The sequence below is a fragment of the Cataglyphis hispanica genome, chromosome 7 (assembly GCF_021464435.1).
Source record: "Cataglyphis hispanica isolate Lineage 1 chromosome 7, ULB_Chis1_1.0, whole genome shotgun sequence".
Taxonomy (NCBI): domain Eukaryota; kingdom Metazoa; phylum Arthropoda; class Insecta; order Hymenoptera; family Formicidae; genus Cataglyphis; species Cataglyphis hispanica.
In genome coordinates this window covers 4,414,645-4,438,694 of record NC_065960.1, presented here as the reverse complement: position 1 = coordinate 4,438,694, position 24,050 = coordinate 4,414,645, and the positions used below count along the sequence as shown (strand labels likewise).

Sequence of the window (24,050 nt, the reverse complement as noted above, 5' to 3'; positions counted from 1 at the left end):
TTGGTTCTAAACTTTCGGCTAAGAACTCGCGCCCTCCCCGAAGATAAGCATTTATCATTCATACCGCGCGCGTTATCGATCCGATAAAAATATGCTCTTTGTATCTTTATTCAAGGGATCGTTTTTCTTTGCAAATGAGCGCTGTGTCATTCTCAAATTAGCATTTGAGAAAAAAAAAATGACAAGTGGAAAGAGATGATAAAAGTTTTTCTTATTTTATTCTTTTGTAAACTATTTTATAATTATTTTATAATTCATCATTTCGAATGTAGATGCACGATATAATATTTAAAACTATTATATAAAAATAAAAAAAAAATAGATTGCACTCTTTCGTCAAATTGTGCGCCTTAAATATACTTTTACAAGATATGTATAAGTCACCGATGAGAAATTATTGCATCAAGAATAAGACGGATCCTTAATTAGAGAATACGAGAGAGATTCGTCGTCGTTTGGACCGTAATTTCGTGCGGAACCGGAAAGTTTCTCGTTGACGAGTCTGAGCGTGTTCGTCATCCGCGAGCTACACATGTTGTTTGGCGCATAATCACGGTATTTCTCTAACGGCTACGACGGGACAATTCTAAAAGTACAATCGCGGCAATTGCCTGCGTATGTATGTACGCGTATGCATCGCCGATAGCGAACTTTCCGCAATCCCGCCGCCGCGCCGGTCCCAGCGGAGAAACGCGAAACGCTCGCGAGACGAACGAGAGAAACGGAAACGTACCGGCGGAGTCGTCGGGAATTGTAACTACTTGTTCCATGCAAATTCGAGTTGCAAGTTCGATTCGCGAGAGCGGAGACCGCTTGGCGACGACCGGCTTGGAGACGACCGTACCTTCGGAACGAGTTTATGCGAATAATATCGCGGAGAGTTATACACAATACAAATGGACATACACACACACACACACACACACACAGATATATATACACAATGATCGGTCGACGGTGTATTGTCACAATCAACGCCAAGTAGACCGGAACTGTGATTAAGAGAAATCATTTCTGCATTATCCGTACCTCCGTGAAATCTCGTTTCCAACTGAATAGTCATCTCAACTGAAATTCAGTACGCGTCGTCTCGCCGGTGCGGACATCGCTCTCCGTCCTATTTATACAATTAATTATTGAAAGATTGAATTACGTTTTGAAAATACGATAAACGTGCTCACGTTTCTAATGTCACAATAATAACTGCATTAAAATCGAAATTTTACCATCGTTCCAATAACGTTACATTAATTTGTTTTTCCAATTGCTTTTTCAAATCTTCACATATAAAATTCTATCATTAGCATAATATATCTAGAAATGTCAAATGACAGCAGAAATATCACATATTTTATATATATTATATATTAGATTTAATTCTTTAAAGAACTCAGAGACACAAAATTCTAATAATCAAAAAAGCTTGATATTTCTAAGATTCTAATAGATCTGTATTTTGTACGTACAGTATAAACATCTTCACAATGGTGGAGCAGGAAGGCGGAGAAAGAGAGGGCGATATCAGTTATTTGTTCTATGCAAATGCGTTTCGCAGGTTCGATTTAATCGAATGTCGGATCCAGACGGATGCACCTTTTCGATACACATGGATAATGTCCCCGGGGTACAGATTATCATGCAAGGGAATAGCAATTTCAGCGATTCAATTCGTTCTCGAATCAATGACGAGCTCTTACATAACTAATCATCTGGGAAATCGAAAAATTAATGAAATAGAAAAAATGTAAAAATAAAGTAAATGTAAAAATTAGTGTACGTGTAAAATAACATAGGAAGAAAAATATGCTTTTCATTGCGATTTACATGCGTGATACATACTTGGAATTTTTAAATTCCGCTATATTCGAGATAGATCCTTGATCATGTCGTTACCAGGCAACCGCGCAAGCGTAAGAATCGCACGCAGACTCCCGGTCGTTGCGGATGAGTCGTTTGAAATTCACCGTGCGAGTCGGCGAGCTCGCGTGATCCGCGGATAAAAATGGAAAAAACCCGATTTGGCGCCGGGGCTTAGATTTCGCGGGTACGTAAAGACGCGGGCTAAATCATTCAGACGAGAGTCCCGGGACGTCGCTGAATCTTACCCCGACGCGCGGGATCGTGCGCGTGTTTCAGAAAGAGCCGTGTTTGCGCCGCTCCGACTGTGCAGCGGGCAAAACGGAAACGTCTGCCAGCCATTGTAGTAAATTCTATGGCGGTGTCGTGAGGTCACGTTTCCTCGACGGAGATGCATTCCTCGAAGGTCCCCGAGATTTTCGCGACTTTGGAATTCTTCCGGGAATTTCGTGGTGTTAACCTCCCCTCACCCTCCCCTCGTCCTCGTCGCCTATCCCTGATTCTCGTCGACAGTCGACGACGAGGCTGCGCAGATGGGGATCAACCTATGAAAAGATTACTATCCGCTTTTCGTTGTTGATAGAGAAATACGCGACATGCATGTTTTCCTATTGATCAAACGACCAAAATCCTTGGCGTAAATATTTTTTTTTAATATAAAAATCAGGATGAGAATATAAATCTGATATAGCTTGTTAAGTGATTGCATGATATACGTATATAATAAATTGACACATGCGACAACGTGAATACGTAGTTGTCTCGTGCGTCTCACGTCTAAGGATCTTACGTTGGCTCGCACGTTTACGAGAGTTGTGCGCTTATCGCAAATGTAGCCGCGACAAATTTCGAACAAACTGCATCCAAGCACGCTGAACCCGTTCGTGCCTCTCTCTTAACTCTCTTTCCTTCCTCGCTTATTCTCATCATCCCAGTCGGCGCTCGCTCGAGCTGTTTTATACGCGCTTACGCGGAGTGCGCGAACGGAGAGCATCGCGACGACGGCTCTATAGACGCAGAGGTCGAGAGGAGAGGCGTCTCGTCGTAAATCCCGGCATCTAAAGTCGACGCGTCATTTCCATATAGATTCCGTCGTCGTGTGCGCGGGTCGTCGACCAGATCGCGACGACGAGATTCCCGGGCAGACGAAGTCGCTCTGGGTTTCTTCCCCGCCATCGATCCCGCGATCGTTTGATCGCGAGAGTGCATCCCGCAGCTGCGCGTAAAAGCGCGATGAATATTCTTTTCCTCGCGATCGCCCCGCTGAAATCCTTTCTGTCGCGACGCGACAGGTCAGAAAAAAATGTACACGTCGCTATTGCGTTCAGTCGAGTGGGAAGCGATGTTTGTCGAAGACCCGCAAAACAAATATTGAGACGAGATCTTTTTCAATCCCTTACATAAAACTATTCTTCCCGAAAACAAGACGCTTGTTTTATTTTTATCCAGATTGTTTGAATCATCAATTCTTTTATTGCATAATCAATTACGAAGGAACGATGACGCGATAACGTAAGAATGTGTTCGGTAAGATGCGGGGACAAAAATACACTTGAACGAGTAAACTTGGCTATCGAGTTTGCATCGCAGTCTGTCGGTCAGTGTGCCTGTAATTCAAAGAACATCCGCGACATTGTGCGACTATTGAAGCAAACTGTCCGCGCGTTTACACGACGGACTCGCGATAGCATTGAACGTAAACGATCGGTCAACGATCTGTACCGGAGCGTGGCAATTCACCGCAGGAGGAAGAATATCGGGTCGCGCCAGGGAAAACAAAAAGTCGCCGTCCGATATCTCGGCGACAAGAACGTAATAAACGACGGCCGTCCCGCCGGAGGAGATATTACGAATTATGACGGTGGGGCGGTGTTCTTCGACTGGATTCGGGCCGCGGTCGAATTTTCGCGACGCAAACCGCAAATTCGGGGAGCGCGAATACACGCGGAATAACGGCGCTTTTCCGCGCGGCTGTAAATCCGCGGGAATTTATCGCGCCGCCGCGCAACGACACGATAAATGGGCGGCCGTTCATCCGGGCGAGGTTTTTGACGAGCGGCTTGAACGTCCCCTTCTCCTCCTCCTCCTCCTCCTCAACCCCCGTTGATGCCCACTTTGCTTTTTGTGTCGGTTCGAGAGCGACACACAGATAGAGACAGGATAAATGTCTCCGAGTGAGTACGATGGGGATTGTAACGGGACGCGGTCGAGTGGCTCGACGACAGTGTTCTATAGGCGCGGTATAAATCCCCGGATATGTTCCAGGTAACGATTTAATGGCGTCTCGGGGATATAAAGAGATATTGAGCGGGGGACAGGATCGAATGCGCGGGTGGAGGAGCGATGATGCTCATCAACGTTATTCCCGGCTGTTACCGAAGCGACATTCACGTTTTACGTCCATTAATTCTTCATTAATTCGCATTCTACTTTCGCAAAGTCTTTTGAAGTTTCCATTAATTTACGCTCCGTTTCCGATAATCTTCTTCACATTCCAGCTTTCTATTGAATATAATTTTACTTTAACGATGATGAGTGAAGTAATAGTGAAATTCTTTTTCATCGTTGACGTTATTGATTGCCTGATTGTGTCAAATTACAATCGTTATAAAGTAGATTTTTTACACGATGTGCGATATATTACTTTGACGATATAATATTCAATTCTTTGAATTCGAAATCATTTATCAGCCGACTACTTGCGATCCCTTAGAAAGATGCACGTTACAGCATATAGATTCATTCCTGCATATAGATTATCCCTCTCACGTTTCTGCACGAAATATGTGCATTTATTACAAAATATCTGAGCGTTGCAGCGCGCGTGCATTCGTATCCACATTAGAAAGCATAAAACCTTCGCTGCGCGTCTGCACGAAATATGTACATTTATTTCCTTATCCACTAGCAATGGTAATAGCAATATTTCGGATAAGAGAGTAGTAGAAAAATCCGACAATCAATTTCTCCTTGTCACTTATCGCCGATTTATATGATTATATACTTAAAAAATTATTACTAGTTATTACATGATATAAATCATGCATAGATTATGTATTATCGATGAAAATATCGCAGAATGCTCGCTTATTTCGCGAATAGCACAAAAATATCTCTTGCGTCGTCGAAATACCAGTCCAATTTTGCGCTGAAATTCGGTCACGAGATCGTCGAGAAGGAAGAATAATATCAATCAGCTGTGCATAACGGGCAATGGCGAATGCCGAGATCAATCCGTTCATCGAGTAAATTCAGAGTCGAGTATCATCGTCAACGATGTGTCTGTCACGGATAGAGCGCTTTGTGTAGGTAGTGGGCCTCCCTAATTAAGGCGCGCTCACATAATTGCCTATCCACGCATACACATACACCGACATAACCGACCGTGCCGGTCGGTTGTGCACTTGTCAGTTGAAAGCGTCGCCTAAGCGCACTCGAACAATACGCAATCATATGCCACGAGCGTGCGAGGCCCCGTCCGGAATATGTTGCGATTACGGCGGAGACTAGCGTGATAGCACGCCTTAGTGATAGCGCGTTCCTGGGACGTTACTTGTCCTTCGGCGCCAAAGTGGAATCGCGTTGAAAGGTTTTAATCAGAGGAGTGATAATTTCACGCGAATACTATTTTTTAGTCATTCTTTTATACGATTTTTTTACACCTATTTAAATTATTTTTTCGTTAAATCCTTATTCTCGATTTAGCTAGAGTAATACAACGGTACAATTTGATAAAAAAAAAATTAGATTGAGGAATTATCATGCAGCTTCGTGACAGCATTATTGATTATTCGTAGCTCGTTGTCTTTTTTTTTTATTCGGCATACATCTACATATCGTCGCGGACAAATAACGCCTTAATTAAAAAAGGCACTGTTTCAAATTGTTAATACGGCCAAGTGGACTCACGAGAACGCAACGGGTATTCACAACAGGGGATACACAAGCACGTGAGGGCGAGGGAGCGCGATAATGTAAAAACTGTATAATCATAAATCACAGCCACCGTAGCCGCGGCGTATTGAAAGAGCGATATTTTGCCCGCTCAAGTAAATGGCTCGGCGATAACATAAGCTCGTCCGTCTTAATTAAGGCCCGCGGTCTGTGTTTTGCCCGCGATAGATACGGAAAACAAATCGACATCCAAAGCCCTGCATGGCAGACCTGCTATGTGATCGTTTAGATTAACGTTGAGCTACCTACTATTCGCCGCTACGTACACGGTGTGCTCAAAAAATAGCACATTTTTAGTGAATATATTATAGAATGACGGATGTTTCAATATATTTTTATTTTACGAAAAGATTCAATAAATTAAGACGCATTAAGAAAATTAATCTGCAAATTTTATTATTTTACATTCGAGAGAAGGCTTTATATGGGTAAAACACGCGTTATATATCTAACCTTGATGGATACGAGATATCATCGTTTTTATTTATTCAACTTTTTCAATCTTGAAACGACATTGCAACATTTTATTCTTAACGACGATTCAATTCGGAGAAGCTTGAAATTTTTTTTATATATTTTGAAACGTGCTTTATAGTTTTTCCATTAAATACATGGTAACTGAATTTCATTATAACCGCGAATACCTTAATTAAGCCCGGTCCGCAATTGGCTATCCGCGAGTGTACGATATATATCGACGGTCCCGGCGTTCCTGTGGTTGCATCCGAACAATACATCCATGGATGTGCAGGCCATTCCTCCAGGGTCAGTAGGTGCAACCAGCAGCTCGAAAACCCTATTCAATTACTCCGCTTGAGTACACCGGGTGTTCCGACAGCGGTGGGTGACGATACCCACTTGAACGCGCAGCACGAGATTTGTGGAGACTTAATTATATGCATCGTATGTCGCGTGTAGTAGTCGCAGTACATAGTAATTGACTCGAATAGCAGCTGACTAGCAGGAAAACGATATCGAGTTTCTAATAACAGAGCTAATTTAATGATTAATCGCAAATATGATTCTATATAACGCTCGCAAACAGGAAATTCTTTATTGATACAATGTTATTAATTTTACCGTTCTCTTATTATTGGTCATTTTAACAATTTGACAATCATTGCAAAATATGTGCCAAAGAAAATATAGTTAGATCCGTAATAATAGTAAAAATATATTCGATTGCGTTCACATGTCTGACTATAACGAGGACTATCTACTTAATCACAGAGAATACGATTTTTCTTTTTACTCGTTCATTATGATAATATAAAATCGAGTTACACTACGCCTAATTATTAAATTAAGAATATTTCTTTTCTCACATTGCTTCCTATCTCTTTTTATTACTATAGATATAATGTAGATGGAGAGCAAAAAGATTGAAACTGGGATAATGCCTGCGAATGAAAATTTTTTTGGCACCTAGAAAGTGTATACATGTAGTTGCTTTTTACGACTGCGCGTTCAAGATGCTTTTCACGTGCGTTTAAATAAAGCATGAATGCGACACCAACCTCACGGGGTCGAGGTTAATCGTTTTAGTGCCTCTCGTCGAGGTTTCCTATAATTATTTCCCTTTGTAGAATCACAAGTCTAATTATGAGCGTCTGGCGAGCAGAAACGTACAGAATCCGGGTTCTTTCGAGTATTCGAGGCACTGCGAGCTCACGGCAATGCCATCACGACGTCTGCTTAATGTCTGACGAATAAAGCGAGTGTGCAAGCGTGTGGTTTTAGGGCCGACTAAGTTGGAGCACGTCGAGGTTCGCGCAGCCTCCGAGATGTGTCTCCGGCTTAGCGAAACTAAGCAAACTATCGCTACCGCTTACCGTTCCTGACATACCGCCTAAATGCGCCGCATAGAGACAAAACAACGATGAGACAACTGGGGAGGGAAGGATTAAGGGTGTCGAGCACTTTCCCGCGAGATTCGCACCCGCGCGAAAGCGATTATCGGGCCACGCGAAGCGACAGGAATTTCGATCATATCTGTATCATTCCATTAATCGTGCTAAGATATCTTCCATAATTTTGAAATATATATCTATATCTATATTATAGTACAGAATTAGATAAATATCTATGAAGAAAATAAAACAGATCAGATAATATTTAAGGAAGAGATTAAGAAACAAGAAATATTTTCGAAATAATTTACTTTGATAAGCTTTATTCTAGACATTGCACGACGTATAAATAATTATTATTTAAATATAACTTTATTCGTTATAATACTCGTAAAGTATGCTATCTGTGTATTGTGTCATATAATTGAAATTATCTGTAATCACGAAACGTGATACTGAGTTTCTGGCATCCTCGCGTAGTTATTACGTTTCCGCATATATGTAATCTAAAGTATGCGAGTTATTATGCGTCCCCTTGTTATACTCGGTAATATATATAATTGAATTTCACCTTCAATAGCCAGAGGCTGTCTGATTATAGAGCATATGTACGTAGATACAAGAATATAAATATATAACGATCCGATATTTTCGTAATAACTTGAGGCTGATTCTAATTGGACTCAATGTACGAGTACGTCCACTTGTAGACGAACTGACATATCGCCGCATCTTATTGTACATAATTCAAAAATAGATATCCAAATCACAAACGCGTGAGAAATAAAGATGAAATTAAATTCATCTACATTTACATATGACTAAACTTAAAATTTGGTGTCATTATACGGATGAGAGACTATTTATCACATGTGTGATACAAAGATTTCGCGCACATTATCAATCATTTATAGAATTTAAAAAATTATTGATTGATAATTTTTAATTATGCGTTATGAATTATGGCTGATTGTGAGATATCAAACAATTGCTAAAAATACGCCACCGACGGCAATAAAGTTCCTTCAACGAACACTAACTAGCTTGGGCTCTTATTATATCAAGCCTGGTTCCGTGTTCGATAACTCGTAAAAAAGTTGAAGAACTCCCACAGAATACGCGCGTTCTGAAATGACGGCAACTTTTCATAATCGTGGACTTTTGCCCTCTCCCTTCGAGTCCCTCTGCCATTCCGTTCTCTGGTCGCTCTCATCCAGCTCGTTTTGCCGGCCATTCTCATCTAGCTCCTTCACTTGAAATTCAACGATAAAATTCCCCGGGGCGAGCTTATGTCACAGATAATCGCGTGACCGCTGTCCTTGGAAAAAGTATCATTGCATTTCTAGGAAAAAGTTCAAATTAGATGCAAATTAAGGCTATTATTATGGAATAAAATCTATTCGAAATTGATTGAATTATAATATGAATATAAAGATTGTAGAATAAAATCTATTTGAAATTGATTGAATTATACAAATAAAAAGCTAATCCAGCGATAAACAGTATAAAAATTTATTGCACAAAATTGTAAATATTGTTGAAAAAAAAAAAGAAACAAAAAGAGCATCCTTGCTGAAACAAAGAATATGATAACATTGCGTACAATGGCTAATCTCACGAATCGCGATGATCGTTTTCCTGGATGATTGCGGATAATCCAACGTAAGCCCCCGCATGCAACGTTCGGAAAATGATTCGCCGTATATGGGAACCGATTTTACCGGTTAAGTTTTAACGACGATTTTATGACATCACTACCAGTGTGCTCGTGCAAGTAATATAAGTCGCAGTTTCGATCAGCGAGATTTATGCATCACCAAGAAAATCCGATGTTCCGATAATGGCGAGAGACACGCGCTCATAATCGAACTCCGACACTCGTTGAGAGACGTGAAATAAGAAAAGAAAATGGAAGAAAAGTTTTTATTATAATAGTTAATTGTTATAATGTATGTAGATATTTCGATTAATAATATATTGATAAAGAAGTTTAATACAGTAATTTCTTATTTTTTATATTGTCACCGAGGAATAATTGCTTGTACAAAAATAAAAATGATAGAGTATATTGTGGCAGTTCCCGTTTAAATCTAGAGAAAGACGTAACTTTATCTATATACAGAGTGACACGTAAACATCATCCCCTAAAAACAGCGTTATTCTTGATAAAAAACTCATTTTTTAAGGAATAACGCTGTATATTTAGTGGACGGTTTTTATGTGTATATAATTAAAAAGGATAAAATAATAATTATACGTGTGATTAATAAGATGCAGCTAAAAATTCCAATCGGAGAATGGTAGATTTCTATCTCACACTGGCTAATGTATTCAACTTTTAAAGCAACAACTCATTAAAAAAGTGTCGTCTACGTTTAAGCTGTCGCGCAGATAATTTCCGGGCGAAACTTTCCGGAGCGCCGATCTTTCTTCTGTTCCACTTAAAGCGCGGTATCATCAATCATTGAACAATAGCGGCCGGAGGCGAGACGGCAAAAAGTGAAGCTTCTCGGCTGATTGTCGGGTAGGCGTGCATGTACGGGGCGCGACACAATGGAAACTTTCGCGCTATTGTGGCAGATGGCTTGTCGGACAAGGTTCGTTGAAAATAAAAGCTATATTCCACACGCCCGATCCCACACCACCAACCCTCCCCGCGCGTTAAGGAAAAGTCGAGAGCAAGTAGAGAAAGGGTTAACGCGGCCCAGATAACCCCGCTAACTCGCCGCGGTAGCCAACTTTTTCTTTGTTCCCGAGATGGGATACTCTCTGTAGGGGCCCCCTTTCTTTCTCCCTTTCTCGAGTCTTCGGGGCTCTCAACAGACGGTGCCGCGAGACAACGTCGCAGCCGCGAGTTGAAAGCTCTCTTTTCGACCGAGAGAACAATAACGATCAGACGAGCCGTTTGTTTTCAAAGTGGCTCGAGTCAAAATTTGCAAACTTGCCGAGAATACGATCGGATATACGAGCGCGTGTTATTTTATCTCTTATATAAACTAGCTTTACATCGATACACGTTCAAGATCTGTTGTTTGCAATGTTTCTCACAAGATATATCTTTGTTTTTCTTGCACCAGACCAGATCGTATCGTGAAGACTTTGCAACTCGCACGATATAAAACTATGAAGATGGCGGTTCATAAATCCACAATTTACAGTTGTAATCTGGGATATATCTAAATTATTTCGGCAGTTAAACACATTCCGGCTTACACCCGTCAAGGATTAATATTCTTATCAGCGCTCAAACACAGCTGGATGCTGTGTCGCGAAATTAACGAGGATACGTATGTGATTTAGCGAAATACGAGTTCATCATTTCAAGAGATAATTCCTCTCGGTACGCATCAGCGTGTGGTGCAGCATATATTTGATGGTTGCGCAAGAGCCTTACTCAAGTGTCGACTCGGAAGATCGAAATGTGTTCACCTAGCGGTGCACTAGAATCTCGAGAGGCAAGCACGAAGATGGAGTGTACACATAAATCGCGCGACTTAAGCCCGAATAATAGACTATCGATTTTGTTCTCGGGTCGCTCTACCTCTGTGTGCGTTTACTTAGCGGAAAATTAACCCTTGCGACCGAGTCGCGAGGACTGGATTAGAAAACGGCGTTTTCGCGGAAACGTGAAAACGTCTATACAAGACCTTACTCCTGATTTACTCTCGCGATAAATAAATCGCCGACGTAGGCGAAGATTCGCGTATGTCGCCGAAGAAGAATTATCGGACGAAGAAAATTCTTTGGAAGCAATCTTCTTTTTTTACCAAATAACTTTTATTCAGATATGCAAATTTATTTAATAATCGCGGATAAATAATAAAAAAAAAATGGATTTCTTAAATAAATTTTCTTAAATAATTTCTTAAATAATTTTTTAAATAATTTTTTTTCTCAAGTCGGACTGTACATGATCTGTCTCGGTTACGTCAAAACCGGCAATTACACGTATACGTGTATACCATTTGTTTGAACGTTCGTACCTTCGTACGTTCGTACGAGCGTAATAAGGAAAGTGGGACTGAAATTTCAAGCTCCTTTCACAAGTGAATATGCGGCCTCCGGCAACCCCGGATCTTAGGCTCTTGCTGAACAAACGCGCGGCAAAGCGCGGCCTTAGTTACGACTAAAGTTTGTAATATACGATCAGGTGTATCGCACCGTCGGTCGGCGCAATAAGACCGCAGGTCTGACGAGGAAACTTGTATATACAAGTTTGAAAGCAAGCTCCCCGCGTTACTCCTTAAAGTATATAATGTGTTTTGGAAATATTACGGTAATAAGTAACTCTGTAAATATTCGATGGAGAGAGTAGATTGCCTCGGATGTGCCATTGTGTTAATGCGTGACGATTCAATTTTCTCGTACGATTTGGCGATGAAAATTTTTTAGACTTTTTAGAGGAAAGATCTTTATTAATATAATCTTGATTGCACAAAAAATATATTTTATTTGTCATATTTTACATTAATTGATATTTTTCAGAACATCATTAAATTACAGAACATAAAGTTGCCCCGCGTTGTTATAATTTAAATTATACTTCGCTCTCTACATCGTTTGCACGATTTTAAGCTTTATTATAATTTACGTAAGGACCTATTATAGAATAAATACGCGTAATTACAAATTGTTTCGTGATTGCGGTTTCTGAATGAATATGCCAGGGAACTGTATGAAATAAAGCGGCATGATAGACACGCGCTTAAATTCCGCGAGAGTTACGTAATCGCGTCGTTATATGTGCGTATTACAAGGAATGAGATGTTACTCACTCTCTCGCGCGAGCGGTGGTAGTTTAATTCAAACCGTGCGTTACAAGGTACGGTACACATGTAGCTACCACATCGAGCATCGTCGATCTTGCCTGAGGCAAGCAGATAAAGCGGGGGCGACACGTCATAGGTGCGCGTGTTCCGGCAGCTCGTTAAAGCGTGGTCGATATTCGGTTATCAAGCTCAGGCTAATGTTACAAACCCTTATTTAGATCGCCCGATGAGGAACAAATGACAGCGAGGGTGCAATAAAGAAAGGCCCGACAAGCGCAATTAATTGGCTTTGGTATAATTGACCTTTCATGATATCGTAAAGGGAAGTAGGGCTAGCCTTCGGGGAAGGGGAAAGATTGAAAGTTTTAAAATGCTTTTTTCCTTCACTTAAGCACAACCTCTCGCTGCGCTATCGATGCCCCAGTTCAGAAGCACAACAATCTCAAATTTCATTTATCGCGGAAAGTTCAATCTTAAATCGTTGCAATTCAAGTGAAATTTTTCTTTTATCTTACTTGATTTTTCTTATATCGAACGGAAACGATTTTGATGTTATCTCGATAATTAATTGGAGAATTTACATTGTTATTTTGCGTTGAAATAAACATCCATAATCATACCGAATAGAAACATCACAAAAATATATTATGAAATATTTTTATAAATTAAAAGAATTTTAATAATTTTTTTCAATATTAGCAATAATTAAATTGAACGCTCTTAAGAATAGCTTTCTGCTATTTTAATGCGTTTAATAGTTACTCAAATCGAATATACACGCGTGGAATTTTTAAAAATTTGTCGATGATCGTCTAAATCCGACATTGTCAGTGGCAAAGCCGATTGAAATTGTTACACAGTTTCAATACACGAAATAATATCGACTACGCTCGATATTCTATTTATTTAATGCTATAGCAGAACATCGTTCGATTGTATCATCGAATTGTAAATTCAAAAAGTGTATGAATACTTTACGCAAACTGTCACAATGCGAATTCGTTATAAGTATAAATAAATAAATTGTGTACGAAAAATCATTTATTTGCAATCTTCTTGCGTTTAATTTTTAATAAGAAAGAAATAAAAGTTGAATCTAATTTTATCGAGAAAAAAATAGATTAGTTAATAGATCAGTCAATTTTCAAATATACTAAACAGAGAAATAAGATCTAAAAAAAAAAAAGGGATCGTTATATATTTCTCTCCATTTTATGGAATGTTATCGATAATTTTTTTAATGTTCTCGAATATCATCTAATTTCTTCGCTATAAGAATTAAATTACATATTTCGTCTTCGACGAAATTCGCGTAGAATTGTCTCAGATCGTAGATTAAGCTCAGCGGTGGATATAAGGAACCGGAACTAGCCGGACACCCAGCTTCCGGGATACACACATAGAGATCTCTCCGTCTTATGGAGTTCTAAATCTAGTCGATATCCCGATAACTTTCCGCGGCTCATCGAACACGGGCATACGGTTTCTTTCTTGCCCGTTTGAAGAATTGCCGCGCTAAAAACGCTCCGGTTCCCCGGGTAATCTTCGCCTTAAATAAAAACGCGCAAAACCATCGGACCGGATTTCCGACCGTCAGCGAAAATCGTCACTAACGATCCGTTTCATCGCCCGTTCCAATAGCCGCTCCGATGGCCATCGAAAGAAACGAAGACGTCTCTCTTACGACGTGTACTTCATATTAAAGTGAGTTTTCACAGATTTCAGTCATTCAAGCCACTGTCTTTCCGCAATGCAATTTTTTTTTTCCACGATGAATTGGAACTTTTTACAGCTTGTATCTTTTTTTTTCACGCCTACATTTGCACAAAAATACTTTATTAATTCTTGTTGTTTATTATTTCAATAACAACGTTCATGCAACGTTTATATGATCCATCACAACTGCGAGAGCATTAAATGATAAAAGCTCATGATGTAACACTCGGCGTATCAATTTTTCAAAATAATTATAAGCCGGGACAAAAAACATTTGTCATCAGCTTGCAAATAAAAGATGCGACTGCGATTTTTATTCCATTACACTCATATATACGCGAATATTATGATTTATCGTATCCCGCGCATACACGTACTTTGACAGTGATGATTTGTAGCGTTCGCACACACACACACACACACACACACACGCACAAAAACAACGAACTTTTATAAATAGCGCAAGACTGAAAAATATATCAAGCGCGAGCCTTCGACTCTCATCGGCACAACTGGCATTCATCTGGATGAAAAATAGCATGGCAACAGTTTGCCACAAGGATGTTTTTCTATATAAATGTTGCACTATCAAGGGACTCTGAGTGGAATGGAGGTATATATATGTGGGGGAGGGGACAGGAGGAGGAGAAGAAGGGGGAGAGATTTTTTTTACCCGGGATGGAGGAATAGTTATCGGTCGGTTGCATGCACGGACATATAAATCTATGATTGTCGATAACCCGCTTTTCAGAATAAATATCGTTGCGTTTTTCAGTTCTACCAGCGAGGCGGGTCGCGCGGCCCGCTTTAAATAAACATATTGCAACGCGTAATCCTTTAATACTCGCCGTTTGTCGAGAAAAATGAAACTGTCAGCGACCATATTCTCGTCAATGTCGATCCGCAGTATTTTTCCTAGGAACAAGAACGATTAATTCCACGGTATGATATTGGAGAGGGAAGATCGTTGTACAGATCTGATAGTTATTATATCAGTTTCTTGCAAATTGTTGTTTAAACTGTCGTTGATTTTCTTTACAAGATGTGAAATCGCGCGCGATAAATTTTAAATAAATATATTTACCAACGGGACAATCTCTCGATCACGCTACATCGATGAGAAAATTGATATCGAAATGAATGTCGAGGGTGAAGCCAACGATCCCGTATAAACGGCCTGGCATTACACGCTCGCGTGAAGGCTTATTGAAAGCGGCACGCGTTACTCACGAGTGGCGATGCGACCGATTTGGTTGTGCCACCGGAATACGCTGGTCGTTTCATGACAGCGCGAGCAGTGACACGATCGTCACGGTCACGCCGCGTCAAAGGTTTCATTTAAGGTTTTCATCGCGTGCAGAGAGCGACCGCAGAGATGCGTGACCGGGTTTGGAGGACCGTCAACGGGGCAGTGATCAATCACGCCACCGATCGATTAATTGATGTCAATGTCAAAAGTATTGAATGCTTCCGCGAATCCACCGATTTCACAGCTTTAAAAAGGATAAAGGAAAAAAACACTTTGTAAAAAAAAAAAAGTATCTAAACTGTCGAGCCGATTTTGAAAATAGAACAGATTTTTATCGAAAGCATGCATTATTCATTTATGATGATTTATGACGATTAGATTCTTTATGAATATCGATATTAAAAACAAAAACATGGTATACAGCGCAGGCCATACAATGAAATAGAACAGTTGCGAAAACAATTGTGAGATTCTCTTACCTTATAATTTGGCAAGGAACGTGTTAAATCTGTAAGGTATTTGCTGGGAAAGTCTTAGACTCGCTGTGACGGTAATTCCGGACACGGTTTAACCGCACTACCACTATCGCTACCCTTAACAGCCGCAAGGTCTGTTCTTCTCCTGATCTTCCTTCTCGTCCGAAACTCAAAGTTACGTGAACAGGAAAAGTAGAGAATGGGATGAAGTGATGCGAAGGAGAGTAGAAACGGAGAGTGAGAAATAGGACAAAGACACGGAGGAGAGGAAGACTAGAATAGAAATAGATAGAGAGGAGAGAGAAAGAGAGAGAATGGCTAAGATAGTCGGAGGAAGGAACGCGGAAACTTCCGGTATAGAACACTCAAGCTTGATTGCCGGCGACGAATTGAATTAAACGCTAGTAGTAGGAAGAGCTTGTGGAGGAAAGGGGTGGAAGGACGAGGAGGAAACCAAAATTAATTCGAGCTCGAGCGATTAGCGCGAATTAAGTTCCGTCCCAACGAGCCGTCTCGATTAATCGTGCGAGCGCGCATTATAAATTGTCGAAGCATTCGATTAACCACGATTGACAAACACGCACGTGCCCATATATATACACGATACGTCAGTTATATTGCTAACAATGTCGAAAATTAAATATAATTCAGCTAATAAGAAACAAAAGTTTTAATTTAACATCAAACAGCTTTAATTATTAATTAATGTTAATACTTAAAAATATTTTTTTGTCGGATTTTACAATATGTTACACACAACGTTTCCAATGACGTCTCAAAAGATATGAAAAAATTGGTCACGGAAAAGAATGCAGTGGCAGTTGCATCACATATATTATCGGCGTTATTATCCATTATCAATATCTATTCATGTACATAGGATGCGCCAATTTCCCATGTGGTTATTTTCTTTGGTGGGGTTTACGCAGGAATATCCACATGCGTAATATATTACTGGTAATGCTCATACATAAGCGATTTTTGACGCTATTGGACGCCACCGTATATCCTATAATACGTGTGATCCACTAGTGCAGTTTCGGGATAAAAGGGATCGGAAATTAATTTAAGTGATCCGATCGTTGGAAGCGAATGATGTTATCTAGCGATGAAATTCGTTCACCATATTGATCCGCATATTGTTTTCATATTTCTGTTTGGAGCATATGTCATATATATGTACTATTTTGGAACGAAACAGTCTCGTTGTAATTTAACATTGAATTTTTAATATAGTTTGTTCATTTTGAAAAAAAAAATATTGTTTGTGGTTCATCAAAATTTTTTGTTTTATTATTTTTTAAGCTTATTGCAATAAATTTATCACAAGCTTTCTAAAATCCTTATGATACTTATAAAAATATGTTTATTTATAGTAGACAGAGATTATTATATATTTTACGTCATTTTTTCTTTGTATGAAGTAATTATCGGTTATTAAGAGAGCTCAAAATTAGATGAACGATCAATCGAGCTCTTGATATATCGTCGCTCGAAATTTTCGAAGCATCGCGTGTCCCCTGCTGCGTTCGAGTTTCAAGCTCCCCACTTTGGGGAGCTTGAGGTAAAAACGGACATATTCTGGGGCATTATACTGGCATTTGTAACCGAGTGTGTAGCGCAGCGACCGCGCATGTAATGTATACATTACCCAAAGCCGATTCCGCCGTTGGCGGATGTACGTGTACCATGTCGCGATGTTCGCGATGTTCACATATGCGGCACACCTGCATAAGGGGATGCACGGGGATGTGTGTACGTATAGCTCCTCGTAATGCACACATACATATATGAGCACATACACGCGTGTAAGGCAGGCGCGCGTTATGTTGCGCCCGGGGGCACGATAATTTAGCAGAAAAACCGCGAAACATTTGTCTGGCCGCCATTAATTCCGAAACTGCCCGGACGTTTCTGGCGAATCTGCATAAAACCGTAACGTACCACTCGATAATTCGACCGATACGGCCGCGCGCGAGACCCTTGTGGTCCCCTCGACATCCCCTCGCGTTCGCCATCCTTCCCTCCCACACAATTCTTTTCTCAGTTCTCTCTCATTTTCTCTCCCCGCACCGCCAGGTGCTTCGGATCGTGTTTTATCTGGCGTTTTTTTTTTTCCGCGCTTTGCACTTTCCGCAATTCCCTGCAAATCCGCTCGATGTCACCGACATGTGCGAGGGAGGAAGCGCACCCTTTGCGATCGCGTTACGGCGCAGCCAATAGCATTCTCGTCCGCTTCCGGCCAAACTATAATACACTCTATCTGCACACGCTCAACTTTCATTTCTCTCTTTCCCTGTATTTTCATTTCCGCAAGTGCCGTAAAACATTCCTTCGTTTCAAACGTTTCAGTACAATTTATCGTAACTCTGTTCATTTGCATATATGCAGATGTGCAATATGTAGATACTAATACATCAGAAGGTGCACATATCGCGACAATCCTCGTTCGATTAATATCTTCCAAAAAAAAGTTGACAATTGGTTCAAGTGGTCAAGTACAGTCTAGATGTTATCAAAGTCTAGAAACGCCGGATGCAGCGACTCTCGCGTCGAGTGCAGCGAATATTTCACAGCGGCTGACTTATATAGCGACCGCCATTACTTAAGCTATTAACACAGCTAAAATCGTCAAGTCAGTCCGTTGTAAAAGTAAATAAAATTTAGATTCAAGTACCGTAAATTTAAATAGGAATCACAGAGATTGAAAATATTTCGCCGATCACGCATATATTTGTAATTAATTTTTCAAGGACATTACAATAAAATCGCGAATGCGCCGGGACAATGTTTGCGCGACAGGCAAAAGGAAAAGACCGCACAATGGCCGCGTATTCGTTTGCTTTAACGCCCGTTGCCTTCTAATTAAACCGACCACCGAAAACGAGAAATTGCAAGCCAGCGGTTTTTTTTATGGGGTCAATGCGCACGGCCGCTCGGCTGCCACGAGTTAACAGGAGAAAAAAATAGGAGATTGAGCCGCGACTAATTGACTCCGATTGCATTAATTGAAGAGTCATGCAGCGATCGTTTGGTTCAATTTTAGCGATTTTTCAACAAATTAAATGAAATTTTCAAAAAAATAATACCACTTTAAATTTTATAAAATAAATTTATAAAGATCTCTATTAAGCGCATTTTCTGAATATTTTTTATTTTGAATTCTGTGAATCGGAAATTAAATATGTATATTATAAAATCGAAAATTTATTGGAAAATATTATTCATTATATATATCTAAGTAAATGTATGATCAAAAATTACTAATATAAGTATTTTTCTCTATTGTTATGTAACATATTTAATCTTTTTCAATGCAGAATTATTGAAAAAAAAAAAAACTGAAAATATATTTTTTTGTTATATATGTTAATCATTAAACCAATATACTAATTATAAAAATTTTTTAAGGGCATGCTTTCATCAATAATTGACACAATCTACTTTTTATAGAATACAAGATATAAGAGAAACCATTGTACCATTGATTTTGCAAGTAATAATTATAGTAGAAACACAAAAGCTTTTCTTAAGAGTTTTGCAACGTACCTTTTACGATCTGTCATCCCCTTAAATCCCTTAATCAACCTCGATAATCCCACATTGAACATGGCGGATGTGGTATATATCCGCTTTCTTTTTTTCCAAATTCTATTATTATCTTTGCGGCCGCACGTAAAATTATATTACAAATATAAAAATATGTAATATGAATGTTAAAAGCATTTATATTATATTGTTTTATAGAATCTAATATATTTTACAATTATCTTAATTAATCTTATTTTAATTAATTAAGAAGACGTTTAATCAGTAAGAAAAAAAGATGAAATATAGATATGTTCGTTTTAAAAATGCAATTTATTGATAATCAATTAAAATTTAATTACTAAAAATATTCAATTAGAAATTTGTGTGTATATATCACTTAGTCATGATAGCATGACAGTCATGACAACCTAAATGATATAAATAATAGTAAAATATATTAAAATTAATTTAAATATATATATATAGAATTGTAAAATATATATATATATATATATATATATATATATATATATATATATATATATAAACGATCGAATAATTAATGTAACGATAAGCTTCGCAACCATTAATCATTTAATAAATAATTGATTCATGATTTTAAATCTTTATATAATTCAATATTTTACATATATGTATATTTTGTAGAATGTAAAATATTTCGGTAGCAAATTAGCCTAACATGGTATTCGGCCTTGACGATGTAAACATTGGCGCGCTATCGTTTATGTATTATGGCTTTGTTGTGATTCATACGGTGATATTGAAAAGAATTGTAGTGGGGTAAGACGCTCAAATTCCTTTCCTACGTGTTATCATTCGCGCGACACACTCAAACAGTAAAGTAGCAGTGCGAGACGCTCCGTTAAATTCATTTCCCAAACGCGATCGCGACAAGTATCGTGACGTAATTTGACATAAGATTAATAATTAATTATCTTTTGCTTATCTTAAATAATAATTATAATTTAATATTATAACTAAACGTAATTATATCGCTATGATAGATCTTGAAACGCATATTTCGAGTAAATATATACACATTTAATCAAGAATCAAAGTGACACGAATCAAAATTATGAATTATATTATTTTGTTGCGATTCTTATAAGTAATAATTATTTCTTCAAAAAATATTGAAAGTTAAATATATTTCGCCCGATGCTTTTATCCTTCGATTTTCGATGGCATGGTTCGGGTTAAGATTATCGCGCAATTAAACAATCGAATCGTAAAATTGAGTAATTAACATAACAAAAGGTGATACATCAATCGTTCAATAATTAATAATTAATAATTACTCAATTAATAATTAATCATAATTTTAAATATAGTTTATATATTTTAATTTTTCGCGTATACATATAATATGATAGTACGTAAAATATTTCGGCAACAACTTTTCAATAACATAATGTTGGGCCTTGGCGACCTTATTGTTTACGTTTACATGTATGTCTTATCATTCGTACGGCAACACTCGATTAGTAACCTAGTGGTACGAAACGCTGCGCATATTTTTAAATACTTCCTAAACGATCGCAATCGCGACTAGTATTAGAATAAAGATCATTATGATTATTAAAATTAACGATTAATTTACTTTTAATAAAAGACACGAAACTGTATTGCGGATATAAGTATTAAAGATAATTGCAAGTATAAATCTTTTTCAAATTCTAAATCGCGATCATCCATTATTGTGAATAAAAATCGAATTAACAAGGATAACAATTGTAAATTTCGTTACGATCTTTTGATCATCGATCCTTACGGATAATAATTCTTTATTTAATTAAATCTTATAATCAAATATATTTCGTCCGATAATTTTTTCTAAAATGCGAGCATAAAATAATTATTAATTAAAAGATTACTAAATCATTTTTGTAACGATGTAAATGATTTTGGTCTTGTGTAAATGTCGAGCGCAAGTCGTACCTTCCGTATTACTCTCTTGTGATAATAAAATGTATATCTCGTGTAATTGTTCTTCGATCGGAAGTGCAGTGAAGTGAAAGTATTCTGCGATCGTTGTATATATAATTAATCATAAATAATTGTGTTTTCGCGAGTGATTGTGAGTGTTGTGATTAAATAGCAAGGGCTGAACAAGAGAAGAAAAAAAGGCCAAGAAAAGTATCGATGTACGTAAGTGATGTACAGAGTAACAGTGAGTAATTTATTGTATATTTTTTTTATTTACTTTATTTATATTATTTTTAAAATGTACATATTGTTCGTTCTTTTTTTATTTCTTCGATAATGTGTGTTTTCCAATCTAAATTATCGCTGACGATAACAAATTGGTTAGTACACGATCTTAATGTTTGATTAGGCTGATTGAGACGCTCTGTGTGATCTCTTGCAATCATTCATTGATTTCCGATAGAGATCGAAGCTACATCTCTGGCTAAATGTAGCCAAAATGAATATATGGCCAGGAGCAACAAAGGTAGGTCCAACTGGCCCAACGAAAGCGGCATACAGTGCATTCTACTTAGGGCACATGAGTAGGGCATGCGATTAAGATACACTCCTCGAAATTTCTGGGATCCCTGATTCCCGCTGGTTTAATCAGCAAAAGTAAGATTGTTAGGACTATTAAAACTATCTGAACTTAAGATAATAATTTTTAATTCCTCTTTAGATCGATTTTAGACCGATTTTAGATCATAAAAAAATTATTTTTATACATATATATATATATATATCTTAAGATAAAATTTTAATTAAATTTTAAATTTATTATATTTTTGAACTTTTGTTAAAAGAGATACTATTTGCATATAAAGTATAAAGGATAAAGAAAAAATATGTTCAAAATAGAAATATATGATATTTATTTCATTAATTTTATGCATAAAATATTAATTTTGATTATATATTTATAAGCTTTATAAGACTATTTTGGAGATATGGATCTTTAATAATAGCTAGAGCTATTAAGACATTAAAAAGGCTCAAAATAAAATGAAATTTAGTTTTAGAATTAAATTGATTTTGTCAAACAAAAAATTATATATAAAAATATAAATTAATTAAATATAAATTATATGTAAAAAATTAAAATTAATTTTGAAAAAGATTATAGAAAAAATTATAAACTATATATAAATTGTTTATAATATTTATATAATCACGATCAATTATAATCACAGAGCATCTTTTTGAATAAAAGTTGAAAAACTAGAAATATATCTTGCAGTGCATTTACTTATCAAACAATTATCTTACTCTATATTCTATATTCTTGATATATATATATATATATATATATATATTTTTTTTTCTGCCATTGCTCTTTCATTCACGACCGTTGATGTAGATTGAAAAAGCAGTCCCATTATAAATAATTTAAATGCATTGCTTAAGAGTAAAAAGCGCGGATGGCAAACTCGGCGCCAGCAAAATTAATACGACGCATTTTTCACTTTTCTTGCGACAGGAATGTCAGTCGCTGTGATCAATACATTTTCGGTTATACATGTGTGAGTGTGTATATAGGTGTATGCAATTGCGGATTTTGTATATTTATTTATTTATTTATTTGCCGGTTTGCGCGCATCTTTTCTCATTTCGTTTCTTCGCTTCACTATGTAAATTCATCTCAGTGACAAAAGCTCCCACGAATTTCGATTTCTCTTATAGAAATAAATCAAAAAAGATTACCGTGAATCAATATGAAAACTGATAAAGATATGTATATGTTTTGCGTTCCTTTTTTCTCTTTTTAAGTATGTTTGCATGGAAGCGAACGGCCAGTGAACGGAATATGACAAGGGTCCGCTATAAGTTTTGTAGCAATCGGACAAATCGTGTCGTGATTTCGTAGCATATTTCATAGGAGATGTCGCAAAAAGTTTACGATTCTATCGAAGGGACACGCAACATGGAAACGAATAAAAGGATGAAAAACGAGACGAAACAGGAGAAACGGGGTTTGGGTGGCGGGGAAGGAGGGGAGGGGAGGGGGGATGGAGAGCGTGGAGAAAAACGACAAGAAGAAGCGGAGAAGATACGACGAGAGTAACATGCGAGTACACATATCGTCGATCTGGTGTATGAAAGGAAACCTCCTTTCCTCTCAATTCTACCGAGCTTTTCCCGAAGAATCCTAATCTCCCCGGCATGGCACCGATATAACGGACGTCGCTTTTCCCGCTCGACAGTCTTGGTCCCCTTTTCTTCGCCTGGTACACGATGAAGGCAGTCGGATAAACGATTCCGCGGCATCGTCGGGGATGTACGGGATTACTATCCCCGAGCCTAATCAGCCAGATTGCCTGCAACCTCGCGTCCTTATCTCGGTACGCTTTCTCGATCTCTCTTCTTCTTCTTCTTTCGAACGATGGACCCCCATGAAAGACCAGCCCCTTTAACATCACCGACAGTGGGAATCGCTTCGCGAAAGAATACTTTTTCCTTTAGCGGATACGATCTGTACGCGCGCGTACGGGAATTACATGGAATTGGCTCTCTTTGCTCTCAGAGACGCAGTCAAAAGAAAATGAGTTGCTTTTTTATGCAGTGTAGGAAATTGCGTCAACATGAAATTAAAAGTTAGGATATAGATATAATTTCTCAGGCAGACAAATCAATAATTTTATTCTATATAACAGTACTGTTA

General features: G+C 38.0%; 2 protein-coding genes across 2 annotated transcripts in view; both read right to left on the bottom strand.

Annotated features, from left to right (window-relative positions):
* LOC126851120 (agrin-like) overlaps positions 1-24,050 on the bottom strand; it is a 459,405-nt gene that overhangs the window by 172,066 nt on the left and 263,289 nt on the right. The gene's annotated exons all lie outside the window — the stretch shown is intronic.
* The window catches only part of LOC126851163 (uncharacterized), a 264,034-nt gene that overhangs the window by 37,992 nt on the left and 201,992 nt on the right, over positions 1-24,050 (bottom strand). The window lies entirely within an intron of this gene.